The sequence below is a fragment of the Athene cunicularia genome (genome assembly GCF_003259725.1).
Source record: "Athene cunicularia isolate RWA chromosome 2 unlocalized genomic scaffold, athCun1 chr2_part1, whole genome shotgun sequence".
NCBI classification, from domain to species: Eukaryota; Metazoa; Chordata; class Aves; order Strigiformes; family Strigidae; genus Athene; species Athene cunicularia.
The window spans coordinates 55,550,896-55,578,193 of NW_020799095.1; the positions used below are offsets into that span (position 1 = coordinate 55,550,896).

Sequence of the window (27,298 nt, forward strand, 5' to 3'; positions counted from 1 at the left end):
TCCAAAACAGAAATTATTTTCTGCCTGGTTATCCCTTGTGGGGATGTCCATGCTGAGCACTGCCGAGCAGGAGCACTGGGACATCCCCCATGTCCCTTGGGGCAAGTGGCTTCAGTTCTTGGGGAAAGAAACTGGCACCAATTTAAAAAAAAAAAAAAGTCAGAGTGTTACTTTTTAAGAGCATAATAGTGCTAAGCATTAGGTAACAGCCAGCACAGGGCTTTGCCAAGACAGCAGAGAGGGAAGTGCCATGGTGGGAGACAGCCAGCATCAGTTTTTGAAGACTGCACCATGTCAACCAAGAGCCTCATTTTCTACAAGGATTATATTTCTACGTTTGAGGGAAGAAGCAGTAAAACATCCTCTAATTCTTTCCAATGATAAAACCATGGAGCATAACTTTGCCAAACTATGCACATTGAAATTTTCCTGCTAGTTGTCTCAGCTTCATTACTGGATACAAGACCGTTGCACTGTTTGCAAAAGAGAGACCTAAGAAAAATTACATTACCTGTGCTATCTTTTGAAAACCCTTTGTCTGAAATATTCCTGCAACCAGTAAGCTTAAGCAGGCAAGTAAAATTTGACAGAAGGATGATCTGAGTTGGACATATTCTACTCCCTCAAAATCACAAACTTAGAAGCATTTGGAAAAGTGAAGTCAGTACGCTTTCATTACAAGCATCAAGAGCCAAATTCCATTTCATACTTCAAGTGCCATAGCCCTTGGGCCTGCCCAAAGCTACACACATGCCATCTCCTGGGAGGTCCTGTCTAGGACAGGACACATCTAAGGCCCCTGCTCCCCTAACAGGCATTCAGGATATATTAGAACAGCAGCAGTCTGATTTAAATACAAAGGGACAAAAGTTTAACTGAGAATGAGAGTGAAAGTAACCTGGGAACAAAGCCTGCTGAGATGGTGACAGAAGATAAAATAACTTTACTCAAAAAAACGGGATGAAGAGCTGGAAAGAAACTCCAGATTAGGGTTGACCGGGCATGAAAAATAGGAAGATTGGAAATGACCAGGCATAGCATGGAAGAAACTGTGTGTATTAAGTGATAGCTGATGGTGAACTAAGCAGAAAGCCAGAGAAATGCGTCTTAGCGCTCAGCTGTGTCTCTCAGTAAGCACTAAGCTGGGCAAGTTAAGCAAGGGCAGATGACTAAGCCTGGCATAGACTCTAGAAGATATTACAATTGCTAGGGGCAGATAAAATGGCAGCTTTTCTGTGTGTCACCACAATGCTGATATTACTGGGGAGGGGATGCAAGCCTATTCAGAGAGCACAGATAAATTTTGACCGCAGCGAGGAAGCCATAGCACAGATGCTTTACCAATCCCCATTCACTTTCCACAGGCTTTCTTCCACATTTTCAAAATTAAGCAGTCACTTAAAAATACAATTTAAAAGCTTAGGTTCTGAGACATGAACTCTCCAAAGCTGTTCCAGAGGTCAGGAGCTGCAGAGAAGAAAGCAAACATCTCACATGAAAAGGTAAATTAAGCCGGAGCTTGATGAAGAAGAAATACAAAAGAAGCATAGAAAAAAAAAAAAAAACAACCAAAAAACAAACCACCTTGGGCTGAAGGGCTGAATGCACAGAAATATTCATACACTAAGGAAATTTCTCCACTGAACGAAATGACACAGACTCTGCATTTTGAACATGCTCAAATGAACAAACTCTGGTATGTGGAGAGTCCTGAGTGATTGCCAGAGGGCTGCACCCAGCTGAGGGCACAGCAAACACTACAGCTAACACCAAGAGACCTAAAAATGGGGAGAGATGCAGAGAGAAAAGCAGAGGAGCTCCCAGCAAGAATGGGGCTGAGTTCTGCTGATCAGCTCACAAGCAAATAAACACTTAAGGTCAACAAAAAGATACAGGAAGACTATCAGAGTTCCTGCCTTCGGACTCGTAGTGTGACTCCTCATTTCATACCTATTTCTGTTGAGCAATGAGGAGACAAATCTGCAGTTCAAACTCCTGGAAGGGAGAGGGATTTCAGTTTTCCATGAAGAAAAGGAAAGTGGCCTACATGCAGAAACCAATGATTTGTACTGAGACCATGGTTTCAGTAGTTAATTCTGACAGTATAAAACCATTAAAAGGGGTTTAAGAAAAGAATAGGAAGATAAATAAATAGTTGGGAATTAAACTACTTGCACATAAAAGACAATAAACTGAGTATTTCCTTAAAAGGGGAGTTCTAAAAGTCCTCTCAACTCTTTCCAAAAATATTACTTCTCTGTCAAAAGTATGCATTCCCATACTACCCTATACAGAGGAACAAGACCAGGAATGGCACTTTAATGAAAACATGACCTCAGAATTAAGTTTTAGCCCATTCATGAGACCAAGGTAAAAGTATATAAAAAGATACACAAAAATAGCACCTTGAATATTGAATACATTGAAAAATCAACACAAAGAAGAGCAGGAGTCTGAAATATTGCTACTTATTAGTCAGGATTATTAGTTAAGTGATAAGCAGCTGGTATTTAAAGTAACATTTAAAGAAGCATTTTAAAGCAAATGAAAATACAGCTTAAAGAATCATCCCGATCAACCTACTACAACACAAAAGCCCCAAACTTTCTTCTTAGAAAATGGCAGCTGTACTATAAAGAGGGGGGAAAAAAAAAATCCTTTCTACTATACCAATTTGTGTTTCCTAAACTATCATTTTATTTTTCATCTTATCAATTATCAGCTTATTATAGTTTTGACTAAGGGAAATTCTTCTCTAGCTCCTATATTGAAATTACTCATTCAGATACAGTTTGTTTTTACTGTAGAAAAATATTAAAAGAAAATCCCTTTTGTATGTCTTTATCAGGTTTACAATTCATTAAGAGGCACCTCACAGCTATCAAATTAAACTATGTTCTGATCATCTGCAGCCCCCTCCTCATTAGGCATTTGACCCCAAGAGCTGAAAGATGATAGTGTTACTCTGGTGAAGTTTCTTTCAAGGCTAACTAAACCATCCTATTTCCCTCAGAAGTATCAGGAATGTCAAGGAAGCCATGAACTGTAAGCACTTAAATATCAAATGGTAAGACCTATATTTAGCTCAAAAAAGTTAAAATGTGGGTGTCCAATTTTCAGCAGCAGATTCTTGTTTTAAAGTAGGATCCAAGCCAGAAGAACCCAATGATGGCTTTCCCTTCTCAGATGAGTATGCAGAAAGAAGCAAGGCAAGCATCATGACTGCCTCCCAGTCATTACTGCAGAACATCACACAAAGCCATTTTTAACACCCACTGAAAGGAATACATTAGCTTTCAGGTATGCTCAACAGTTATAATGCCGATAGCTCGCTCCCATGAGAGGCGCTCTGCATTGATGCCCTGCGCCTCACCCCACTGTGGTGGTTCACACTTCTCTCATCTCAGTTCTGTATGAACAGAACATTTGCAACCACTTTTAAATGAAACACAATGATCTGAACCAAACCAAGACAGTAGCAAAACATAGCAATAAAAAATGGTGGTTTCTTCCTAGACCTATGGCAGGTCATTTTTTCTGAAGGAGGATTATAATATTAAAATACTAATTCCCTTTGATTTTCATCCTGATATCCTGTAGAGAGCTGACCTGCCAGAAGGTCAGAGTATCTCAGAGTCACCACCATCAATGGAACTGAGGCACTGAGGTAAGCAGGCAACCCATTTTCCGCTCATTGGCCTACTCGGATACCATGGGATCACCCTACGCCCCATCAGGCTTGAGCTCAGTATAGTAGCCACTGCTAAAATGTGCAGCTTATCTTGTTCTCCTACACTGATGCAGTAGTTCATGTTTTCTTTGCACTAGAAAGGGAATGACATTATAACAGTTGTGCAAGAAATCAACCAAAGCATAAGCCAAGTTTCAGGCCTCAAACCAACAGAATTACACCTATGCTGCATAGGAAATGAATCATCTAAGATCTTTCTATTGCAATTTTTTCCACCAAATATGAAACAATTACTTCTTACTGGAAGTAATGGCTTTGCACTGTACTACGCTTGAAGGCTCCAGTTACCACTTCATGTTGAAATATGAAAAGTTATTCTCAGGAAACTGCACCCAGTTTTCAACTCAACTGCTAAACTGCCCAAGGTGAGAAGCACACGTGTCTCCAGGCAGTTCTGAAAATGGGTCCATGCAACAGCTTCTCCCTCATCCAAATGGCTGCTGGAGGCTGAGCTGCACCTGCCGGGTTAAGGTAGGAGCTCTGGAGACAAAAATTTCAGAAAACGTACTGACAAAGAGTCAAGCCTCACACGCAGAAGCACAGACAGACCAACCAGCGTCTGAGCAGGGGCAGAATCCTGGCTGCAGGTTTTTGTGGCAGCTGGGTGCAGCTAGACAGCTTCCCTCACATTCCCTGGGAAGCATGGCCAGAGTCCCTCCTATTCCCTGGGAAGCATGGCCAGGGCCATGGTGGCAAGTCTAGCTCAGCCTGGTCCTACAAACTGATGTCAAAGCTAACAGCTATTTGCCCACCCCCATTCCCAAAGATACCGCTTCAGCAAAGCTGCTGCCTCCAGAGCAAAGCTCAGGGCTTTTCAGTTGCAGTTCACATCAGTAATTTCTCACCGCAGACATCCTTTGAAGAAAACAAGACTGTCATAAAAGAACAGGCCTGATGCTGAACCTTCAAACTGATGGGGGGGGCGCCACAGGGAGCAGGCAGTTATGACAGGCCAGCTGCATAAGAGACTTCTCTTTATCGCATCTATATGTAACAATTATGACGACACGGGTCCAATTTTAACATCACCCATCAAGATTAAAGCCAAACAAGAAAGTGATATCACACAGTGTGTGATAGGGCACCACTTCTTCATGTGGCTGCAGAGCTGCTTGCAGTGTTTCAGCCCTTCAGGAGACTTTCAGCCTCCTGATCAGTGAGGCTAAAACTGAACTGGATCAAGGGAAATAAAACTTGCATATCATTTTAAGGTTGATCCCAAAGAAAAACTGCCATAAAGCAGTCAGTCTCAAAATATATCCTACAGATTATTTTGTCTTTTTTATTTAAGGCCTTTTTAAAAAAGTATTCTTTTAAAAGTCATTAACTTCAAAATAAGATTGTGATTGGATTAGTTCCACTGAGTGGCTTCCACTCTATGTATAGAAATTAGCACAGCTACTTAAAAAAGAAAAAAATTTCAAACACTGTCAGTTGCCTGCCAAATTGTCTACTAAACAAATAAGCGCTGGGAGGGGAAAGGAAGGACATTAAGGGAGCTGGAGAATAGGATAGAATTAACTTCCTTGGAGGAAATTCCAGTAAATGCCATGAAGCATGAGATACACAGGTTAAAACTACAGTAGTAGTATACTGGGTATATATACTGACATAGGAATCAGGAGGAGAGTTACTCCTTACTTAGAAAACATATAGGACAGAGTTATAAAACTCTCTGGGAAGATGTAATTAATAAGATTTGATACTTACAAAGTCAAAAGGGAGGAGAAGGAGGAGCACTCACAAAGCCACACCAGTGCTATCTCAGTGTAGGTGTACTGAAGCGATGCAAGATTGGGCTTGCATCACAGTTTGCTCACTAAATTGCCAGCCTAAGCCACTGCATCTCAAGCTTAGTTTTCCTTGGATACAGTACACTTACAAGGACGGAATCTGTGAAATTACACCAATGAAGTTTCTGCAGTGCAAGTTTTCTTGTCTGTACAGGTCTGTGGTTCAAGATTTCCCACCCTGACACCCCAAACCTTCCTGCACTCCATGCAGAATACCTGTACCAAGTTGTACCAGTGCACTGCCAAGGGACTGCATCACTTTACTTACTGACAGGTGATTCACCAGGAACCAATTAACTTGTACATTCTTTCAAAAATTGATGACAAAGAGGATTCACATGCAAACACTTCAGAAACTATAGCAGAGAGCTACAAACTAGAAGGGAGTAATTTTTAAATACTCAGGTGCACATTAGCATTGGGTATTCTTGCCCCCAAAGGAGGAGAATCCTTTCTTAAAAAAAGTTGACACCAATCTTGACTCCTTATTTTTAATTTACTGCCTGAGGCAAGATGGTTTTTACATCTAACTACTTGTTCAACTCATGTAATTAGTTAGGGGAAGTACTTCCTTAACCGAGTTCCATACAAGTATACAAACATGCAACTGGATTCCCCAAAAGTAATAAATGTACTTTGATTCCATTTAGGGAAATAGAAATACTATATAGATTCCAAAAGACATTGTGAAAGATAACAAAAAAAAGTTCAGGAGACAACCAGACCCAGATGATATGCAATGATTTACACTTAGAGTCAGACGATGACAAATAACATCGTTCCTAAGTATTTCATTTAATACAGGATAGTTCTGTACATTATGTAAACCGTGGGGGTTTTAGTTCACTTTAAGGAAGTCCCAACATTGTCCAAACAGAGTAACCCTGAGAAGTTATTTCTACGCCTACAAGTAACTATAATGCTGACTTTGCACAAAGAGATCAATTTGTCACTTGCAATTAGGTAGTTTTGAAAATGAAATTACTAGTATCACATTAAAAAAAATATCCTCAAGTAACCTTGAAGAAGTTAACACAATAACCTCCTCCACATAGCAAGCCTCAGAGTAACAAAAAAAAAACCAAACAAGTGCCCAAGAAACAGGAAACAGTTTACATATCCAGAAGCAACTATTCCTAGAAGCAGTCGGAAAGGAGGGTCCAAATCAGCAGAAAGTCACAGAAACAGGCAAAAGCATGTAAGAGAGCAAAGGAAAGAATCACAAATAACAGGGACTTAGAGACCCCAGCTGTGGCTGACCACCTCCTTTATCATGTATCAGGAGCCAGTATTGCCATTAGAAGGTTTGTTCACAGCACATTTTTTTGACTACAAACTGAACTTGATTTTTACCTAGTCTGGGTTGCTAAACTCTAGAAATGGATTGTTTCTTCCCTCCCCACGTCAAGGTAGGCAGCTGTTGCATATGCTCTTACTGCACCGGTCAGTTTAGCAGCATACAGCTTACATGGCTGAAAGCACAAAGATAGCGGGGTTTTTAATGTTTTAAATTCTATGTCATGTCACAAAGAACAGTTAATCCACCGAGCTTTCACTATGATGCACATCCTACCTCGGCAGCATTTTATCACTCCATCAGCCACACCAAGGAGCAGAACAACCTGGGAGTGCTGGCAAAATGAAGACAAATTGTTTGGTTCAAATAGCAAGTTTTACTTATTCACAGTGATAGAGGGGGAATAAAGCCAAGACAAGACGACAACAGTTCATAAGAAAAGTGAATGAGTGCTGGTAGACTAAATTTTATTTTTCATATCTGGTTAAATTCTGCCATGCCATAGATAGGGCAATCTAAAAAGCTGATGTGACAGCCCAATTCACAAGACAACATCCAAAACAGATGTGTCATCACAAGGAATAAATTTTCAGGGAAACAGGAGTTGCTGTTCCTTCTCAGATTATGAAATGTATTGGCTCTGGTAAAGCAGAACATCTCAGGTCAGAGTCAAGCAAAAACTTGACTCTGTATTAAAACTGACCCACACCAGACACAATCTGTCCATTCCACTTTGTCTTCTTTACTATGTATTCTCTACACTAAATACCTTGAAATGACTTCTCCAGAAAAACTTAAACTACCTTGAAGTCTCAAATTTTAAAATTAAATGAATTTGCATATTCTCTCTAACCCACCCTTTGATGAAAGAATTTGACTTCCTAATATGACCTCCTACCTATCACACACCAGAAGATATCCCCTAGTTGCTATACTATTAGTAACTTTAAGCTATCTTGTAGACAAGGATAGGAAGAGATTGCCATGCAATTTTAGAATCTCATGAGAAAGATAAGTGAGCAAGCACCTATCAGGAAGAACCACACACACAGTTGCTCCCACCAAAAAGCTGACCTCAAGGCTGTTCAAAGACAAAGTTATGGAGCATAACTGCAGAGAAATTAGAGCGCAAAACATTCATTCTGTCAAAACCTGCAGGTATTAATTCATGATTGTTTTCCCTTCAAAAATTCTAATTTCCACTTGGAGTTTACATTGTTTCAGCTTTCAGTACTAAGTTCTCAATGTGCTCAAGTTCAACCCTTTAAGAAGTCCTTCAACATCAGAATCACCTCACAGTGGCTAAAGTGGGAAAGGACCTCTGGAGATCATCTAGACCACCCCCAGTGCTCAAACCAGGGGCAACTAGAGCAGAATGCTCCAGTTGGGTTTTTAATATCTCCAATGAAGGAGACTCCACAACCTAAAAGCCTCCAGCATTTGATCATCCTCACTGTAAAATCTTTACAGTGGAATGGAATTTCTCACATTTCAATTTCTCCTGTCATTGGCCACCACTGAGAAAAGCCTGAATCCATCTTCTTCACTATCTCCTATCAGGTGTTTATATACCGTCTCTCCTCCAGGCTCAACAGTCCCAGGTCTCTCAGTTTTACCTTGTGTATCAGATGCTGAGACCTTAACCACCTTCGTAGCCCTTCACTGGACCTGCTCCAGTCTATGTCTCTCTTGTACTGGGGAGCCCAGAACTGGACCCACCATGTCAGATGTGTCTCACCAAGGCTGAGCAGAGGGGAAAGATCATCTTCCTCAATCTGCTGGTAATGCAATGCCTAATGCAGCCCAGGAGGTCATCAGTCGCCTTTGCCATAAGGGTGCATTGCTGGTCCATCAGAACCCCAAGGCCTTCTGTTTTCTTCAGAGCTGCTTTCCATCGGGTTTTCCCAGCCCATCCCCATGCCTGGAATTACCCCTACCCAGAGGCAAAACTTCGCACTTCCCTTTGCTGAACTTAATGAAGTTCCTGACAACCCATTTCTCCATCCTGTCAAGATCCTTCTGGATGGCAGCACAACCATCAGCTATCTCAATCACCCCTCCCAAATCTGTATCTTGTGTAACAGTCAAGTCACCCCTTAATATTAATTCCATAAGCAAAGTAAGTTGCACTGTAGGGCATTTTCTTCAGACCTCAAATAATTTTTGCTGCCCTGTTTAACACCATCTTCTATATTCAACATTTTCCCCTTAAAAGTACTAGCACTGAATTGTGAATGTTATTTTAAGTATCAGCTGCACCAAAACCGTTCACTAAGGCAAAAGTATCCCCTCTCCTATTTCCATTTTTGTACATGCCAAGACACAAGCCTCAGTGCCATCGCTCCTTGACATTGTACTGAAAGCTAGTGCACAGTTGCTTGTCCACTACAGAATTCTCAGAAGTGCTGCTTTTCATGATACAGGCCCTCTTTCATAAAGCATAGCTTGCATTCCCTGTTCTCTGGCATACAACTTAGCCTTTGGCTGTATTAAAGACGCAGTGTGTTCGAATGTGCCTACAGAGCAAGTTGTGAGAGTTCCATTATCATTTACTGTTCTGCTAGCAATTACTATCATTAACAGGTTTTTTTGTTTACTTATGGGACAATGATGAAAGCACACCATAGTGTTTGGATTAGTGCAAATCTTCATGGAATCAATCAAAAGGACCCTTTTCCTGCCACTTAGCCAATTTTTAATCCAAAGCCATACCAACAGTTACTTTTTTTTTTTTTTTAAATCAAAATGCTTTACAAAGTTAAATGCCTTTTCTATCAGCTTCATTCACATGTCTGACAGCTACAGTCATTTTTTAGCATTTGGATGGTGGAGAAGAAAGGCAGGAAAAGAATAAGGGTGAAAGTGGAAGAGCTAGTTGTTGGATACTGCTAGTAAACATTTTAAAAAACACCATAAGCACTTTTTGCAGTGTTGCATACAGAACTCCATGCTTATAATTGCACACTACTTAAACCCTACAAAAAAGGTTATTTCAAGACTGCTGAACATACCAAGTTTTAGGGAAATTTTATGGATGACAGAATGAGACTGGAAGAACAGAACATTAGCAGAGCTAAGAGAGATGGCATCTAGGATGAAAGCGGAAACTCAGGTGTCTATTCATAAGCTTTAATTTCTATTCACTGCAGCCTACAGTTCAGAGAAAGCCCATTTGGCTTCTTGCACTGCTGCCTTCCCCTCTTTCTGTTTCTGCTACCTGCCTTGTTGTATAACTGTGCAGTTATTAGAACTATCCCGTAGGCAATGGACAGCTAAATGGGATTTTCCAGAAGCCTGGAGAAGTCTTCCAGTGGAATCTAGCACTAAAATATCACCTATTAAAGGCTGCACTAAAAATTCCTTTCTTTAAATAGATTTCTTCTCTCTTCAAAATTACCTACTCAATTCAGGCTTATGAGTTCTTCTACAAATGTACCTTAATCTGTTCAGAAGATAAATGACCATATGATTGAATTGTGCCTTCTTCACAAAAATCGTAACTTTCTCTTAAGATCAGTATACCTTGATCCTTTTCATTTTCAAATGCAGTCCCACTTATAAGTCATCTGTCCCTCCTCTTAAACACACTTTTCAGTGCCTTCATCCTTTTCCTCTGGTTTTAGTAAAAGCTGTAGGTAGGGCAAACTAAAATAACAAGTTTCACAACTGGACATGAGACATCCTTAAATTTAGATCAAATGAGCCCTTCCAAAGCACACGGGATCTTTCCATACAGACAGATTTCTAAAAGCTACATATAATTATGGAAGGGAATAGGATCAAAAATAGCCTGTGTATGATGGCCTTTCTCAAAGGTACATGGATAGGAAGGACAACAGCTTTATTCTCTTAGCAGCAGGAGGAATGGTAAGAGAACTCAGGGCAGCCACAGGAAGCCTCCACCAGCCTGTAGATTTCCTTCATTGCTAAAAAGCAATGTGGTAGATTCTTAAAAAAAAAAATTTAAAAAAATTAAAAAAAAAAAAAAAAAAAAAAAAATCAATCCTCATTTTCTACACTATTTGTTTTCCCAACTCTAATTCCAAATTATATCAAACTGTAAAGTCAAGATCACCTAAAAAAACTTCTCTACATTTCAGTATCTGAGACTGCAAGTTCTTACCCAAGATAAAACAAAAGCACTTTAAAGACAGTCTTGTAAGAAACCTGCTTTGCCAGTCATCAGTTTGTCTTGGAAGTATAAAACTCAAAAAACCCAAAAATCTGTTGTCTTGTTTTGACATTCGTAACCTCTATCCTTTCAACAGGCGCCTGTTGATAGCAGCGAGAGTCTTCTTACTCCCAACTTCCCTTTGCACTGAGCGTTTTGCACTGGCAAGAAGCCCTCACACTCAGCATAACTTGGAACAAGTTCTGCAGCGTGGCCCTATGCTTTCCACAGCAAACTGGAAATTTTGTGTCCGCTTCAGGTAAATACATTTTATTGAATTAAATACAAGAAAGTAAATATGGCAGAGTTACAGCGTTCACTGTGTAAAACACTGAATTCCAAACTAAATTGGAATGCTACACAGCTTTCACATTTTACCATCCTGCAAATGCTTCAATGCACAATGGTGCTAAAGAAAGTACTGGGAAAAAGATGGAAATTTTGGCTGCTGCTGTGGGGACAGCTGAGGCTTCTGACAGCGGGCAGCATGTCAAAGGTTTGTGAGATAAACACATCTGAAGTTTTTTGCTGAAGTAATCAATAATGAAATAGTTATGTTTGAAATTAGTAACAGATTAAAGGGCTAACTTATTTTGCAGCCTTATTAATTAAAGGGTGTCTCCAAAGTTACTTAGTACCACAGTAGTTGAGTTTGTACATGGAGGTTTCCTTACAACCAAAATGATATACCTCCTTCTAAGCTGAAGCCAGAATTCAGCCGTGTATTTTGGTCACAAGGGCCAAATTCTGCAGCAGTATAGAATAAGCAGAGCTCTGGGTGCTCTCGCCACCTATGCAGGCTGGCTTCATCTCTCCACTTGAGGGGCAGAAAGGAGACTATGCTATGAGTGCAGTCATGAAGCTCAACCTTCCTTCATGAGCTCTGCATGACTCGTGTTCACTACCACTCATGTGACCAGAAGCTCTATGAGCCTTCCCATGTTCATAACCCATGCAAGATAAGCCCCTTAGCTGTAGCTGCAGCTATTAGCAGTAAAAGCCATACCAATTGCTATCTCCAGAGTTTCTGTGACCTCTTGTGCAAGACCACATTGCCTTTACTTTCACCTGTTAAAAACCAGTCATGTTAAAGCCCTGCTTAGAGCAACTCTATCTGTCAAAGCAGCATAGCCAGTCTTCCCTCAGGAGGTATTTCCTGATAGCGATGAGGATTTTGGAGAAAGTCTCCAGTACTACAAGCTCACTACATACATAACTTCTAGGCACAAATTACATTTATATCTTCACCTACTTCAATGCCAGCCATCAGACTGTAATTAAATTACATGTAGCCTGGGAGCCTTGGTCAGGGACTTGGAAGCCGAATGTACAAGGCACAGTGCAAACACAGCGCTGAGAAAACGCAGATTCTCAGTTTAAGCAACTGTGGATTTTCCTCTGCAAATTGAGAACATTTGCAGCCACGTTTACTCCTCCGCGTGCTCACAAAAGCCGTAAACTGCCCCCAAGCCTTTCAAAGCTGAAAGCTGGAGATGAGGAGAGCATGCAAGTTCCCTCCAGCCCTTGGGTGCTGCCGGCAAGGCACCAAGCAGCTGCACGCGGTCAGTAACCCAAGCAGTAAGTAACAGCACAAAAGCTGCCTATTTCTTTAGAGAGCCATCTGTTAGGTTTTCATTACGCACAACTCCACCCCACTTCTAGATGCTAAGGTCGCACACACAGCGAGGCTCTTGCTCTCGGTCTGCTGTCGTGCCAAGCAAGGCATCCCACGCGTGGGGAGCACGCCCGGCCCGCGGGCACTTGCAGCCAAGGGTGCACCTCGGGACCCTGCTGCCAAGGCAGGCAGCCCCCGCCGGCCGCCTCCACCCCAGCCACGCTGCCAGCTGGGCTGGGGAGCTCACCGGGCTGAAAACTAATCGCTCGCCCAGTGTTAGCTTTCAGCTGGAGCAGGTCCCTGGCCCGGCCAAGTGCGGGGCCATACGAGGGCGGGTGCCGATGCAGGGAGGCGGTGGGACCGCGTGAGCAGGGAGGGCGGGCAGCATGACCCTGCTCATGGTGGCACCGACTTGGATCAACTGTAAGCTGGATGTGAAACCACATCCCCAAAGCATCTCCCAGGATGGTTCCAGGAAATCCTCTCACAGTAAGCACTCCTAGTAGCACAGACCCGATCCCCAATTTGTCTTTTCCTTCCTACCCCAGCAGGTAATTAAGGTTACCCTGATTATGAGAGGATTACATTTCATTTCTGAGAACATGCAGATAGGAAGCAGGAGGGTATTTTCATCTCCAAGACAAACAGCCATTCCCATGCTGCTGAACCAAACAAATCTAACATGTTAGTCTGGGGCACAATGATGAGGAGCAACAGGAAGACTTCTCTCCCTCACTCACACACAGCAGGTACTTGTCACAACTGAATGGCTTTGTGTTTCAGTCCCCAGATGAAGCTAGTGATGACCTGAAGGATCTTGACATGGTATTTAATCCTCTTCTATATGTATTGTCTTCAGAAATACTGAACAGTTTACAAAGCAGCACAAGTGTTTAATAATAGTATGTGACTACTAAATTTAATATGCTGAAAGCAAGTCTTGTTATATCTACCCTAAAAGATTATCTTCAAAGTGTAACAAGGAAGAAACTGGAACCATCAGTCAGCAATACTATCACTCTTCTCACAGCTTGGAGCTGTATCCATCAGATGCACTGCAGAAAACAAGAAGAACAAAGCTAATCAAATGCTACCACCTTTCTTCCTCTCCGTTATTGCCTCTCCTAAGATTGACCACATTTGTGGTTAAATGCAGGGAGTCAAGCTTCCTATAAGCTGTGTCGTTATGGTTCCAGATTTCCACTGTGGTTCAGCAGTATCACAGCTCTGGAAAGGCATACTGGCGTATGCTCAAACCACTGCCTTCTCTCATTAAGGTGAAAGAATTCCATATTGCAACTGTAAAAGGTTCTTGCCCAAATCACATCACTGGCCTGCCTTCTTAAAGATACCGATACCAAACTTAAAAAAACCAAAACATTTTGTCAAAATTGGTAATCTGGATAAAAATGCTTAGTAAAGCAACTGACACAATTTGACTGTGCCAGGGGCGATACAAGTAGCTAGTTAAACCAGAAAAGCAAAAGCCCAGCTCAAGATCCCAAGCACACACCTCATTCCACTGCTCATGAAAAGGACCCCTGCTCAGCCCTCACAAGCCCCAAGGCTGTATATGTATATGTCCTGTCTTTTTGTTTGAGCAATCAAAAGCCTTCATCAGTTTCTCTGCAATCTGAAGTTCACATCACTGAGCTCAATAATCCAGTCTCAGCCATAGTCAAGATGCTACATGCAGCTGGCTGATCTGGTGGCAGGACTAGCAGTTTGTCCCCTCAGAAAGCAAGTCTGAAGACAACACAATCTCCACAAACCCACCAGCAGATACTTGGAGTATCTGCAAGTGTAGCTTCTCACAAGAGAAGCTCCTAAATTTGTCTTTAAAAAGGATCAGTTCAATCCAAAATGGACGGAGTGAAACACGCGCAGTTTTGGACCCTTTTTCTGAAAAGAAAAATCAGATCGGGATACCACAACCATGTGATGGTAGTCAAAGCAGACCTAAGAAATTCAGTTTCAACTCCACCTCTGAAAGCAATAGGAAGCTAAGTGAAAGCTGAATTTTCTCCACGCAGTTACACACAAGAACAAGAACGCAAGTAGTCATGGCCCTGACCAATATTGCTATCCAAAAAATTCCGGTTTTACATGCATGGGGTGCAGGTGCACAAACAGCTAGACTTGTAGTAACATATGCATAAAGATCTCCACGTAAGTGTGCCACTGCATCAGTCCTGACCCGCGCACCCACCTCAGTTCAGACTAATACACCTACCAAGTTACATTACACATTCTTCCTCAGAGAAGAGCAGACCGTGTACCTTCCCACACTCTTATTTCAAGATGAGAGTATCTAAAAAGGTTCTAGCTGGGAAGATCCCTGCACCTGCTTCATGCTGGGGCTCATGCACATACAGTCATGGAGGGGCACTCAAACATGAGGCAGAGCAACAAAGAGGACAAAAAGCACCATCTCTGGCACACAGGGAGAGGGGAATTACTTAAAGAAGGTGTTCGGCATAACTTCACAGCAGAACAATAAATTTTTGCACAGTTTGTGCAACAATAACCAAAGGGCCTGGGGCTGAATTTAGACATGGTATCTGACACCAGCTTTTCAGGTGGAAAGTAAACCTTCCAGGACCATTATAGCTGCTGGCAGGCAGGCTGTCCCTAGTCTTTTCTGCATGCCATGCTTGCATGACCACGCAAAGAGCTGGGACAGCCCTGCTGGGCAAGTACATTTACAGGGATCTTTATGCCACCCCTCTTGTGTCATTACACTATCACACAAAGTCCAAGTGTAAAGCCATTCCAGATCTGTTGGCTTGCTCCATTTCAATGGGGCATTGCCATCAAACAAGTCAATAGGCAAGCTCAAGTATCTGATATTTTTAGCTAGATATACTACAGCATCTCACAGATGCCTAGAGTTTTCTCCCTGCAAGGTCTGAAGGAGATTCTTCCCTTCTCAACTGCCATGCAAGCAAGAGTTTGAGGGCTACTCTTCACATGCTGAGGCTACCAAGCTCTTCAAATGGCTGGGAAAGCAACATTTCTCCACTTCAAAGGAAGTACTAGCAACAGATACAATGTCTGTCTGGCACAACTGGTGCTGCTTCACCGCTTGGAGGAAGTAGGGAAGTGTTCAAAATGGCACTGAGGACATTGGAAGAGCTAAAGAGTATTAAAGAAAACAAAAACTAGGCAAATCTGAAGGGGAAAATAAAAACACTGAAATTCTGATCCTTTCTTACTGAACAGTGAATGACTTGATAACTCGTGATTCACTGAGGCAGAAATACCTGATTTTGGCCTTAAAGAGAGAGTCCATCATAGTGTCTGCATTGCAGATGAGAACAATCACATTTTTGCTTGCTCTGACTTATTGCTAAATTGATTATTCTCCAGGACTAGGAAGGAGGAAGAAAGGAGGGAGACAGTAATTGCCCTTATAAAATTCTTTAAGGTGGAAGAATCAAATGCATCTTCTTCTTCCTAGCAACCCTCTTTCCTAATTCTGAAGCAAATAAATCACACTAAGGATAGTATCCTGAACATATGGCTTTCTCTGAATAAGGGGTATTTGCCTGCCTACAAGCTTGCTTTTCTTTTCTCTCTCTTTTTTTTTTTTTTAATTTAAATATGCCAGTCTCTGGAATCCCCTAACCATTCCCCTTCACAGCAAAGCGGATTTCTGACACCTCCCAAAAAAACACAAAAGAAACCTTCTTCTAAGTATTAACATTTCTGTCCACAGAAGGCTGTACCTAACCTTAATATCTAGCTAACAGCATGCAACTTGTTCACTACCGTTGCATTCACTTATCACATATTCAGCAAAAGCATGATGTAACCAAGATGAGAAAAGGGAAGGACTTCAGCAACCCAAGGCCAGCAGCAACATGAAGAGCATCTTTAGGAAACAGGTCACCAGCCAACAACGGTAGAGGCCTCCAAATGATCTTGCACCATTCTTTACCACCTTTCCTGTAAACACCTACAAAGCACATGGCTTCAAGTACAGCAACTCAATGGGATGTGTTTTTATTTTACCATTTCCTCCATGCACAAGACACTCTGTGTCACGTGGTCCAGTCTTTGAACGCTCCTCAGTCTTTCTGTAGAGCAGCTGAAGCAGAGGACCACTGGGAGGGATATTGCTAACCCCTAGATCTGGAAAAACCTTCCTGCAGGGGCCTTGCAGGCTCTCAGTTGTGAAATGGTTGTTGCAAGGGCCTTGAGAAGGGGGAAATACCCCCTCAAGTTCCTCACTCCCCTGCCTTCAATCCAAGGCAGTAGCTGGCAGCAGTGCGCAGAAGACTATCATGGAGAAGTATGCCAACAGGAATGAAAGGGTAGCAAAGATGCCAAAAGTCAATAGCATGCATTTTTCTTTAAGTAACAAATAAAAACCAGCAACACAAATGTGACTAACAGGTGAAATCAGAACAGAAATTTAAGTGATTTTATAGAAAGAAGTGTGAACCAAAGTCATACCAAAAGCCACCTGAATTTTCATATGCAGTTTCCCATGTTCATTTATGTCATCTTCACAGTGTCAGTTTTCCAGAGAACAATTCTCAGCTCAGCACGACAGAACATTAATACCAACGGGCATGAAGAACATTAGCATGTTATAAATAAACTGCTAATTTGAGGTGGGAAAAAAATCATCAAAGGCAGCTCTTATGATTAAGAACCAGAGAAGGAAAACGAGCAACTTGCTTATGCTTTCCGGACAATGTGTTCTACAAAAGAGCTTTCTCTAACCCCCAATTCCTGAGGGGCAAAAAAGAATCAACTCAGTGAAACACCCAGTGTCAAGACAAAGCAGCCAGTGAAAATGCTATTATAATTTTTGAAGTCCTCCCCGCCCCCACCTCAAGTAGTAAGTTGTCTTTTCTATTGGCTCAAGAGGTTTGTGCTTAAAAAGAGTACTACAGAAGAGTTGTGAAGTTTCGGCTTCCTCTCACCCAACTCCAACTCAGTTTTACATAACTCTCAAGAAACATTTTTAGGTGACAGATACCGTGCAGGAAAAAAAAAAAAAAAAAAAAAAAAAAAAAAAAAAAAAAAAAAAAAAAAAAGAGGTGCAGAACCATTATACAGCATTTTGGATCTGGGTTACTTGGAGCTGCTCGATAAAAGCCTTACCATGAAAAGTAGAACTTTATTCTGCTGAGCCGACAGCCAGGATTATTCATGCTTGCGATAGCCCTGATCACCACCCTCCGTCTGCCCCGTGCAGGGTTCTCTTCCACCCTGTTCCCAGCCTGCAAGGCCAGATAACACTCCACCACAGCATGGCTGCCACCTCGGGTATTATTTCTGTACCACTTCAGCATTGTCACTCTTTACCAGCATGCCACTTACTAAGCATTATTATAAAAATTTCTGCGAATATCTATGTTCACCATGAGCAGGGATAATGGCCTCGTTGCAATAGCCTTGATAAAAGCTCCAACAAGACAGCTTTCAGATACTGCCACACAAAAGCCTTCTGTGAGAGCTGTAACCAACATCAATTCCCGCTATGCGAAGACATTAGACAAAGTGTGAACTAGCTTACTGTACAGGGACAAAAAACTGACTGTCAATGTGTGGGACCAACGCTGTCTAAAAACACAACACTGGCAAGGCAAAATAACACCAGCATATATACATGGTAATTGCCATTTAATTCCAGAGTTAGCAAGACAAGAAAACAAGTAGTGAAGGCAATATTAAGTTACTAGCATCGCTCAATTCCATATAATTCCATTTCTAGTGTCTCTGGTTGGAAAAACGACTTTAAAACTGGCAGCTGTTAAAAAAGCCCAAGCACAGGGTGAAGGAAAGCCCAGTTTCCATTATAGAAGCAGACAGAGAATGCAGCAAACCCTTTAGGCCTGCTCCTTAAAGCATATATTTTCCAGTATACAGTAGACAACCTGATGCACACAACCCCCTGTTCCACCTATGGTACAAGGCAAAACCCTTTTTGCACATAATTTTATATTTTTACATACTTATCTACTTACACTGTGGTAACACCCATAAAGCCAGAAGCCTACTGTCAATGTAAATGGGCTGTACCAATATAAATACCAGGCCAAGAGGTTACTTTACTTTCACACCTGAAATTTGCCAGATGACACCGCTTTAAATGGGAGTCTAGGTAAACGGGAGACAAGCAAGTCTACATTCCAGTTTGTTTCTGAACGACATGCAAGGCAAATTTGAAAGCTAAATTTTATAGAGAGCATAGTACACTCACTCTATGGAGAAGTGCTTCACTCTAAAATTACATCTGTAGTTTAAGATGTGTAAAAAAACATGAAATCCTTACAGTCCAGATTCGGTAGCTTGCAGAAAAAAAAATTAACATCTGTTACTGCACTCCAATTTTAAGAAGAATTTCTATTTAACAGGTAGAACCAAAATTAAGAGAATGTCATATATAGAGAGGACTAGTAGAGCAGATCTATAAGCCTGACAATATATAAAAATTTGATTCTTGCACTTCATGGTGACAGCCACCACTGAGACCTAAACCAGAGACTTCTAAGTCACCTTAATGAACAAGGAAGGACATTTGCCAATGAGTTTCTTTCCACCCCCACTTTCTAGCACTACGTTATGCAATATGCAACAACCTTTGAACCAACAGCTGTACAACCAAAAAAAAACACACCACCACACACAAAAAAATCCCAACAGAATAGCACTGTAAAGAGAGTCTTTTAAGAAGTTCATTAATTAAAATTACTTCTAGAATCTATGCATACATTAACAAGCACACACATACCACAACTCGGAGTAGGAACACTGGAGTTGAAGGAGCCAAGGCTAAGCAGACACCTCTTGTTACCTAGTTTTCCTGGTACAATTTATTTTTACCAAAAATAGTTGTTTAGATATTTTCTACAAGTTTTTACACATCTTTGCAAACAACTAGTGGCTTGCAATGTCTATGTGATGAGACTATAAAATCCTGTTGTAAAGATATAGAAATGAAAGTCAAAATAATAGCAGCTTCTACTTTTAACAGTAACTTGTTTATATAAAGGTCAAGATACCAAGGACCCAACATCTGAAGTACTGCAACTGAACATCGCAGGAAGCACCAAGCATCCTCCCAAAAAGCATCTCCTAGATCCTGGCAGTAGGACATTTGAAAATGCCGTCAGCCTTACGTAGTGATCACTTCTGGGCCTAGATGCAGCCACATACAAGTCAGATGAAATCTTGAAAGTAGATTCAGGTGATCAAACTAAGTCTCCTACCTAAATGAAGTGACAAAACAGGATACGGGTTTTACTTCTAGAGATTGTCATTGACATCCCCGTGGAATGAACAAAAGCCATACTTGCCTCCCTAACTCAACACAGTCACAGAAGAGATGCCTGGCTGATTCTGAAAAGGTGATCTTCAGTGCTTCACCTTTCCTTCCTAGCTTGGTACTAAACAAAAGACCTAGGTACAGCAGTCTGAAAGCTGCAGGGCACGCACATGCAGCACTGATAGAGTTAGTGTGTTAGTTTTCACACTGTAACAGGTCAACAACTGTTTACATTCATAAGTAGGACAAGAGAGACACATGCCATTAACCTTAGGCAAGTTCAGTTTGCAAACAATTACCAACACCTTTGAGATGTATAAAAGATGATGTGCATACACATTCATATATGTATAAAAGAAAGTCTAAAATGCATGAAGTAGTATACTCCTACTACACAGCAGAGGCCATTTTCAGTATGCTCCAGCTTTGTCAACACCTAGTCAAACTCTTGTCTTCACCCTTTGCAGGGCTTGCAGACAGAAATATTTACCACAGTTCACCTTGGGCCCACAAGGCATTAAGAACTCCACAAATGCCATGAGATCCAGCAAACAGTCGCACCATCCAAGCAGACAGCATAGTACTTGAAGAGACACCCATGCCAGGCATAGCACTTCCAAGTGTGGTTTTGGACCAACTTACTTGAGGAAAACAGAAGTGAAATAGTTCCCTTTTATAAAGATGTGATAATTTCGGCAATTTTGCCAAATCTGTCTTCAAACAGAACTGAAATTGAAACCTAGTCCAAATACTTCAACAGCAGCCCCCCTCCCACCACACACCACTGCCCCTGGGCACGTGAAGGGGGTTTCTTCTCCCCGTCGCAGCAAATACAATTCTGCTCTTGAAAAATAATGCAGGAAGTGATTAACTCTGCCAGCCAAAACAAAAGCCTGAAGTCTAACTTAGTCATTTGTAAGGATGAGAGTTGCCACCATATATACACACTCAGTGCTGCCAGCTGTAAATGAGATTATTTGCAGAGGCTGTAAAACCTGGAGATTTAGTTACACTAAGAAGAGCTTTCCATCTGCTGAGGCCTCGCTCTGGGCAGGGCTGGATCTACCTTACCACCATCAGTGCAATAAACCCATCTGAAACAAAGCCACAGTCTCCAACCCATTCTTAGCAGACAGCTCCTCCACAAGCCAGGATTAAAGCCTGAGCCACCCACCCACCGCTCCACAGCGGCACCACAACCAGCCCTGCCACCAGGGCTGTGGCCATCAGCCCAGCACACACCATCAGAAGTGAAACGTGACGGGTTGAAAGGTGTCATACCTGTAGCTACTAAGAAAAGCTCACCTTCAATTCTCACCCAATCCCCCTCGCGGTGCTCTGGACAGGAGGAGTGGCCTGGATTCCCCTCCCACAGCCCCACCGAACCTACTGGCCTCCACAGGACAGGGGCTCCAAATAGAAACAGCACTACTTCATTTTACTTTTTGCAACCTATGCTTTGTAGTGAGTCATTCCCACAGTAGCTGGGCACATTCATCCCCTCTGCTCCACACCTCCTGTTTCACCCACCAGGTCCAGGCTAAGACCTTGTGAAACAACCTGGATCCAAAAGGGTCTCTGGCTCCTGCTAGGCCTGTGTCTACCATCTTCAAAGCATCTTTCAAAGCTGCCAGTCTCCAAAAGCTTCACAAGTGGAAGCTCACAACCAACAGGCATGCTTGTTTTCACACCCAGGTGGTTCTTTTATGAAAGGACACCTTCACTTTAACATTAATGGCTTTCCTATCAGGAGAAATTAAATGGTCTAGCGCTCTTCAGCTTGAAGACAACACCTGAGGACAGAAGATAATGTGTCAAACTGTGTAGAGAAACATATATGAGAAAATCATTTTCCCCTACCACAATATCTAGTATCATCCAACAACACTACAGACAGCAAGTTCAAAATGAAAACAAATAAGAAAAAGGCAGAAACAAAGAAAATTATTTGTTTCTTTCATAGAAGATAACTACATCATAGATAGTACTTGTTGCTACCTAAGATCAGAACCACAACTAGATTCAGACAGGGCTTAGACAGAAGTCACAGGCCACTGGTAGCTATAAAACTCACCGTAACCTCTGACTAAGGAAGCACTCTCTCAAAGCAAATAAAAGAGCTGTCCTGTGCAAGCCCTCTTCTTTTGTTTCTTCCTCAAACATTTGCCACAATCATAGTCAGAGAAGTAGTGGGAGAACCTTTCCTCTCGCAAAATACAGCCATTCCTAAGTTTAAAGATTTTATTTTTTCTTAAAATGCCTGGACATACTCACAAATGAGCACACTCTAAAAATTAAGAGAGTACCACTAACATACCTGGGATAAAATCAGGGGAAAGAAAATGCCTTGAATTGCTCAATCAGTTGAGGCAGTCTCTACAGAAGAATAAACTGGCCATAAAGTGACCTATATCCAGCCTTTGGCAAGCAGACTGGTGGCACAAGGAAGATACCTTCTTCATGGTGAAAACAGTCAAGACCAACTTCTGAAAACTGAGGCTCGGTGAGCCAATTTAATACCTCAACTCAAAACCATGGGAAACCTCCTGTCTCCTTCTTTCATCTCACTCATCCTATCTTGGACCACATATGGCCAATACCTACCACAATGCCAGAACTAATGCTCATCAGATCCAGTTCTTTTACCTTGTTAAAGTAGCAGAAAACCAACCCATCAGTGCAGCTGGATGGTCCCTAAGCACCAGAGGTGAGGGAAGACCACTGGTGGGCCACAGGCAGGACAAAGGAGATGCTACAGAAGAGATGGTGAGGGAGAAGAAAGCCTGCTCCTTCCAGCAACAGTAAAGCCTTTGAGTGCTCAGCTGCTCGTGGAAGCCTGCCAGAAGTCCTTATCATCGTGGGGCTACCATACTGCAGTAGTTCTGGTACAGATGGAGCCACACCAGCATAGCTGGACTCTGCATGAGGAGAGCAAAGACACCGTCAGCAAGCACAGCAAGCTACAGGCTATTTCTGTATGTTTTTTATTAGGATGACTCCTTTCCACTAGATGCTTGTTGGCAGTTAGGGCAATCAAGATTTATACATGTGAACTCTCCTCAGACAGCTGTGCCAAAGGACACTGTGGTACTTCCTTGGGCTCAGAAACAGTCTGTTGCTGGAGGAGATGGATTTAGAGCAAAGAAACTCCCTCAAATGCTGTTCAAAAAGCAAAGACCCCAGACTCATGCTAGCATTCATTCCTAATAACACAAACTACCAGGCAAAGAAATGCAAAAATGGGTCTGAATATGAAAACACCTGTGTCTTCACAGACAGACCTTTTTATTCCTGCAAAATAAAGAAAATCTCCTAGTTAACTACCCACTTCCTTTACGCAATTTACAGGTTTTTCCTCCCATACCTTAGATCCTTGTTCAGTATTTATGTCTTTTTTGGCCTGTTCCTTTACCCAACACCTAGGAGACTGTGCATTACCCCATTTTCCTCCCTTTCCAGCTGTGGCTTGCTGAGAAGGAGGGAGGAAGAGGTGCTTTCTAAACCACCAGAAAAATGAGAGAGGTGCTAAGTATTCAGTTTGGAAATGTAAATCCTCCCGCCCCCTTCTGAAGTATGCCGAACCAGCCTCTCCACAGCTCATGTCATCTAAAGGCCACAGGAGTTCTCTAAAGATATTCTTGTTAAGAGGATTTAGCCCCTTTTAAAAAGGACTTAACATGTGGGTGGTGTCTCCATTTAAGCATTTTCTCATGGCTAAGAAAATGGCCCTGTTCTTAAAGGCTTATCTTTATAACCCAAAGACAGTAAGAAATTCTCCACTATTTGAATTAGAAACATTTTGAGCAGCTTGCTTTTATAGCAGTCCCATTTTTAAGTACTGGGATTTGCAAATGGTACTGACTTTCTCACACCAAGTGAGAAGGCAACACCAGCAAGAATGCTTTTGGGGTACCTCATCAAACATGAATTTCTCCACGTACACATAAGGAGCCCAGTTGATTCATAAGCTCACTGCCACCAAAGTGGCACAGCGTCACTACTCCTGTGCCCTCTCCCTGGCCACCACCTTCCCTTGATGGTCCCTGGCACTCACCAGACTTTCCATTAGCTGGTTCAACCTGCCTGCCCAGAAGAAAAACTTTTATTTATTTGTTTTGGTCAGGGTTAATTTTCCATCCTGGGAAGCCCGAGATTCCGGAATGGAAGAAGGGAAACGGCACTAGCACCCGGCAGGACACAGGAGGACGCAGGATCGCCTGCCCCTTGCAGCAGCACTGACCCCTGTCTCCAGAGGCTCAGGCTTTCCCCAGGAGCGCAAGCTGAAGGTAACTTTGCAAGGGTTAATTCTTCATTACCACTTGTGTTTAAGCCATAGGAGGGCTTTAGATATGCCCAGTAACACTTTCTGTTAACTCCACAGGAATGGTGAAAAAGCTCCTCAAGTTGAAAGGGCAGGCAGCCTGGTCAGAGCCTCGCCGAGCCTGGGCTCCCCAGGGTACAAAAGCCCAGTTAGCAACCCTTGGCCGCAGGAGCTGCCATGACAGGCAGCAACAGAGCAAGGAACTGGTTTTGGACAGTATCGAGACACCTGCTTGGGAGATGGAAGAGTGTACAAACTCTCATCGTCCTGGTGCTGGAGCCACCTGTTGTTATGATCTAGGCCACCTTTCAAGGCTTGTCCAGCAGGGTTACACTTAGACAAACACAGATAAGTAACTAATGAATTCGCAGGGGGGGGAAGCAGCTTACTTCGGCAAAAGAAACTTTTTAATTTGCTGATATAGTCAAACACCTCCCTGAACAGCCTAAACTATACTGCTGTACTGACTCTTTTCCAGTCATACCAGTTTATATTTGGAAGTGACGGGTGGGTTGCCAGTGCAGTTACATCTGCAAAGCTACAGCATTTTCATAACCCTAACCATAGCACAGGTGTGCTGGCCAAATTCTAGACTTATCCCTACAGTCTTTTGCATAGCAGGGCCTTGTTTTCAGCTGGGGGTCTCGGACTCCATGCACTACTTGCAACTCAACTAATCAAGCTCTAAATTTATATTGGTGCTACTCGCCTGAGCTCACTGCCTCAACTACCCAGCATTTTCTCACTCCTCTAACCAGTCTCCAATACCACTTTCTAAAAAACGCTCAGCTAGGAGCCAACTGGGAAAATACCCTTGCCTCCCAGTCCCAGAAACGCCTCTGCGAGTTTTGGGGAAAACCAGGTGGGAGTCGGAGAACTGCGGAAGGGCTGGATGGTCTCCCCACCAAGCAGTTTGTGGAGCAGAAAGATGAGGCAGAGCACTAGGGCGCTTCAGCCTTACTTAACAAAAGATGGGCCTGCGGCAAACCAGCACAGCTCCAAGAGGGGCACACGCTTGAGCATGGCTGTCAGGGCAGAGCAGAATGCACAGCCCCTTTCCTGGCACGTGCCACAGATGGCTTATCACCCTGGGAGGGTGCCAGCCAGAGCAGGTATACACCAGTGACCTGATCCCTCTCTTCCTCCCCCATCCCACCCCTCTCCCTAAAGTAAACACAGTGGCTGAGGGTATACAACAGACTCACAACTTCCATGGGGACTTTCTTGCAGGCAGCAACCTTTAAGGTAGAAAGAAGCCTTCCTAGGTTTTTATGACCAGGAGTTCCTCCTGTTAGAGAGGTGAACGCTATACCAAAAAAAAAAATGCACTAAATTCATACAGGTAGCACCCATTAAGGTGAAATTTTAGGAGTTCCCTACAGTGCCAACATCCCACCCACAAAGCTGAAAAAAACCGTACAATTATTCTTCCCGAACAATCCCGTAACATATACTTCTCTTTGTATTCACTTAACACCACCTTCCAGGAATCAAACCTCTGCATAGGACAGCCAAATATTTACTAAGCGGCTTGAACCAGTCTGCTTGACACCGAGCAGCGTTAGGATATGCTGAAGATCAGAAGCACCAAAAAAATCAATTAACTTTTACAGCGAAGATGCTTATTTAAAAAAAAAAAATAAAAAAAAGTTTTGGATAGGTTTTGACGAGCCTTGAAACTTCCATCACTACCTCAGCAACCAACACCTGCAAAAGCCCACGCGAAAGGCAACTCCTGCCGTCCTCACGGTCTCCCAGCTGCACGAAGACATAAACGCGGCTCCCAAGCTCTTGTAAAAGTATTTCGGAATTAGAACAGCATCCGGTACCTGGACCATCACCGACTGGATGCCGAGGAGGGGGGGCTGGGGGGTGGTGATGGGGGTGCTAAAACCCCTTTTGCCCGGGTAGGGGCGCACCGGGGCGGGAGGGAAGGAGGTGAGAGGGAGTTTAACGATCCCACGCCGCCGGGCTGGGGTGAGCTTAAGTGGGTGGCAGAGAGCTAAGAAGACCATCAATGGCTGAGCGGCTGGGGGACGGTTTTCTTCCCTGGGTCAGGGCGTACAAGACAAGCACCACAATGCTCAGCTTATATCTCCTCTATCAATCCATCTGGAAATTACTTCCTATTAGAGTAGACAGGAGCAGGACTACTTTATAAGGGTGCTGTCTCCTCTGTAACCAGAAGATTTCCATCTCTGTGTACACAAGATCTTCTTTATCCTTCTTTAACTAGTGGGCTTGTTGTAGGAAAGCTACTAGTGCAATGTCTTAATTCAGTCCAGGTTTGTTAGGTTTCTTTTCCACATTCATCCAGATCAGATAAATTGCATGCTGTATTTACTTTTTTGAATGCCTGCCTAAAGAGTCTATGCACTGAGGCTGTTTCTCATAACATGCTGACTTTTGGAACTGACTATTTACAGGCTTTGGCAAAATGGTTAGATTAATTATTTATTAACCAGAAAACCAACAGCCCTTTCTTTTAGAATGGTACAGAGTTGCACAAATTGTATTGTGCTACCAAAATTACAAGTTTCATTCTGGATTTTTTATAATTCCTATTATCTAGGCTTTGATAGGTATAGTCATTAACATTTTTGGAGATGGAAATCCTTTTCTTCCTTCTCTTTCACTTTCAAACTTCCCTAAAATTTCATGAACTCTTGTCGCATCAAGAATTTTTGTAAAGTTTGCTTTGAGATCATAGTTAGCTTTTTCTGTGCCTTGTGAAGATGCATTTCTTTACTGTGCTTTTAAAATATTTCTTAAATAAATCCACCTTTCACCTTACCTTCCTATTTAGTATGCTCAGATATAACATCAGTCAGCATTATTCTTTGGTTTGACTTTGTCAATATAGCTTTTGCAGGAATATGGCCTTACTTCTCCAATACCTGGCAGCTTGTCCAAAATCTCAATACTTCATCACTACATGAGTGTAACTGAGAGACATGCATTTTGGAGGCATCAGAAGTATTTACAACAAATAATAATACTTTCAAATAATGCTTGAATATTATTTCAGCACATAAAAGCTTCAGAAACCCATTCTATTTAGACTACAC

At 42.4% G+C, this 27,298-nt stretch overlaps 1 protein-coding gene across 1 annotated transcript in view; it reads right to left on the reverse strand.

Annotated features, from left to right (window-relative positions):
* E2F3 (E2F transcription factor 3) overlaps positions 1 to 27,298 on the reverse strand; it is a 43,081-nt gene that overhangs the window by 15,530 nt on the left and 253 nt on the right. The gene's annotated exons all lie outside the window — the stretch shown is intronic.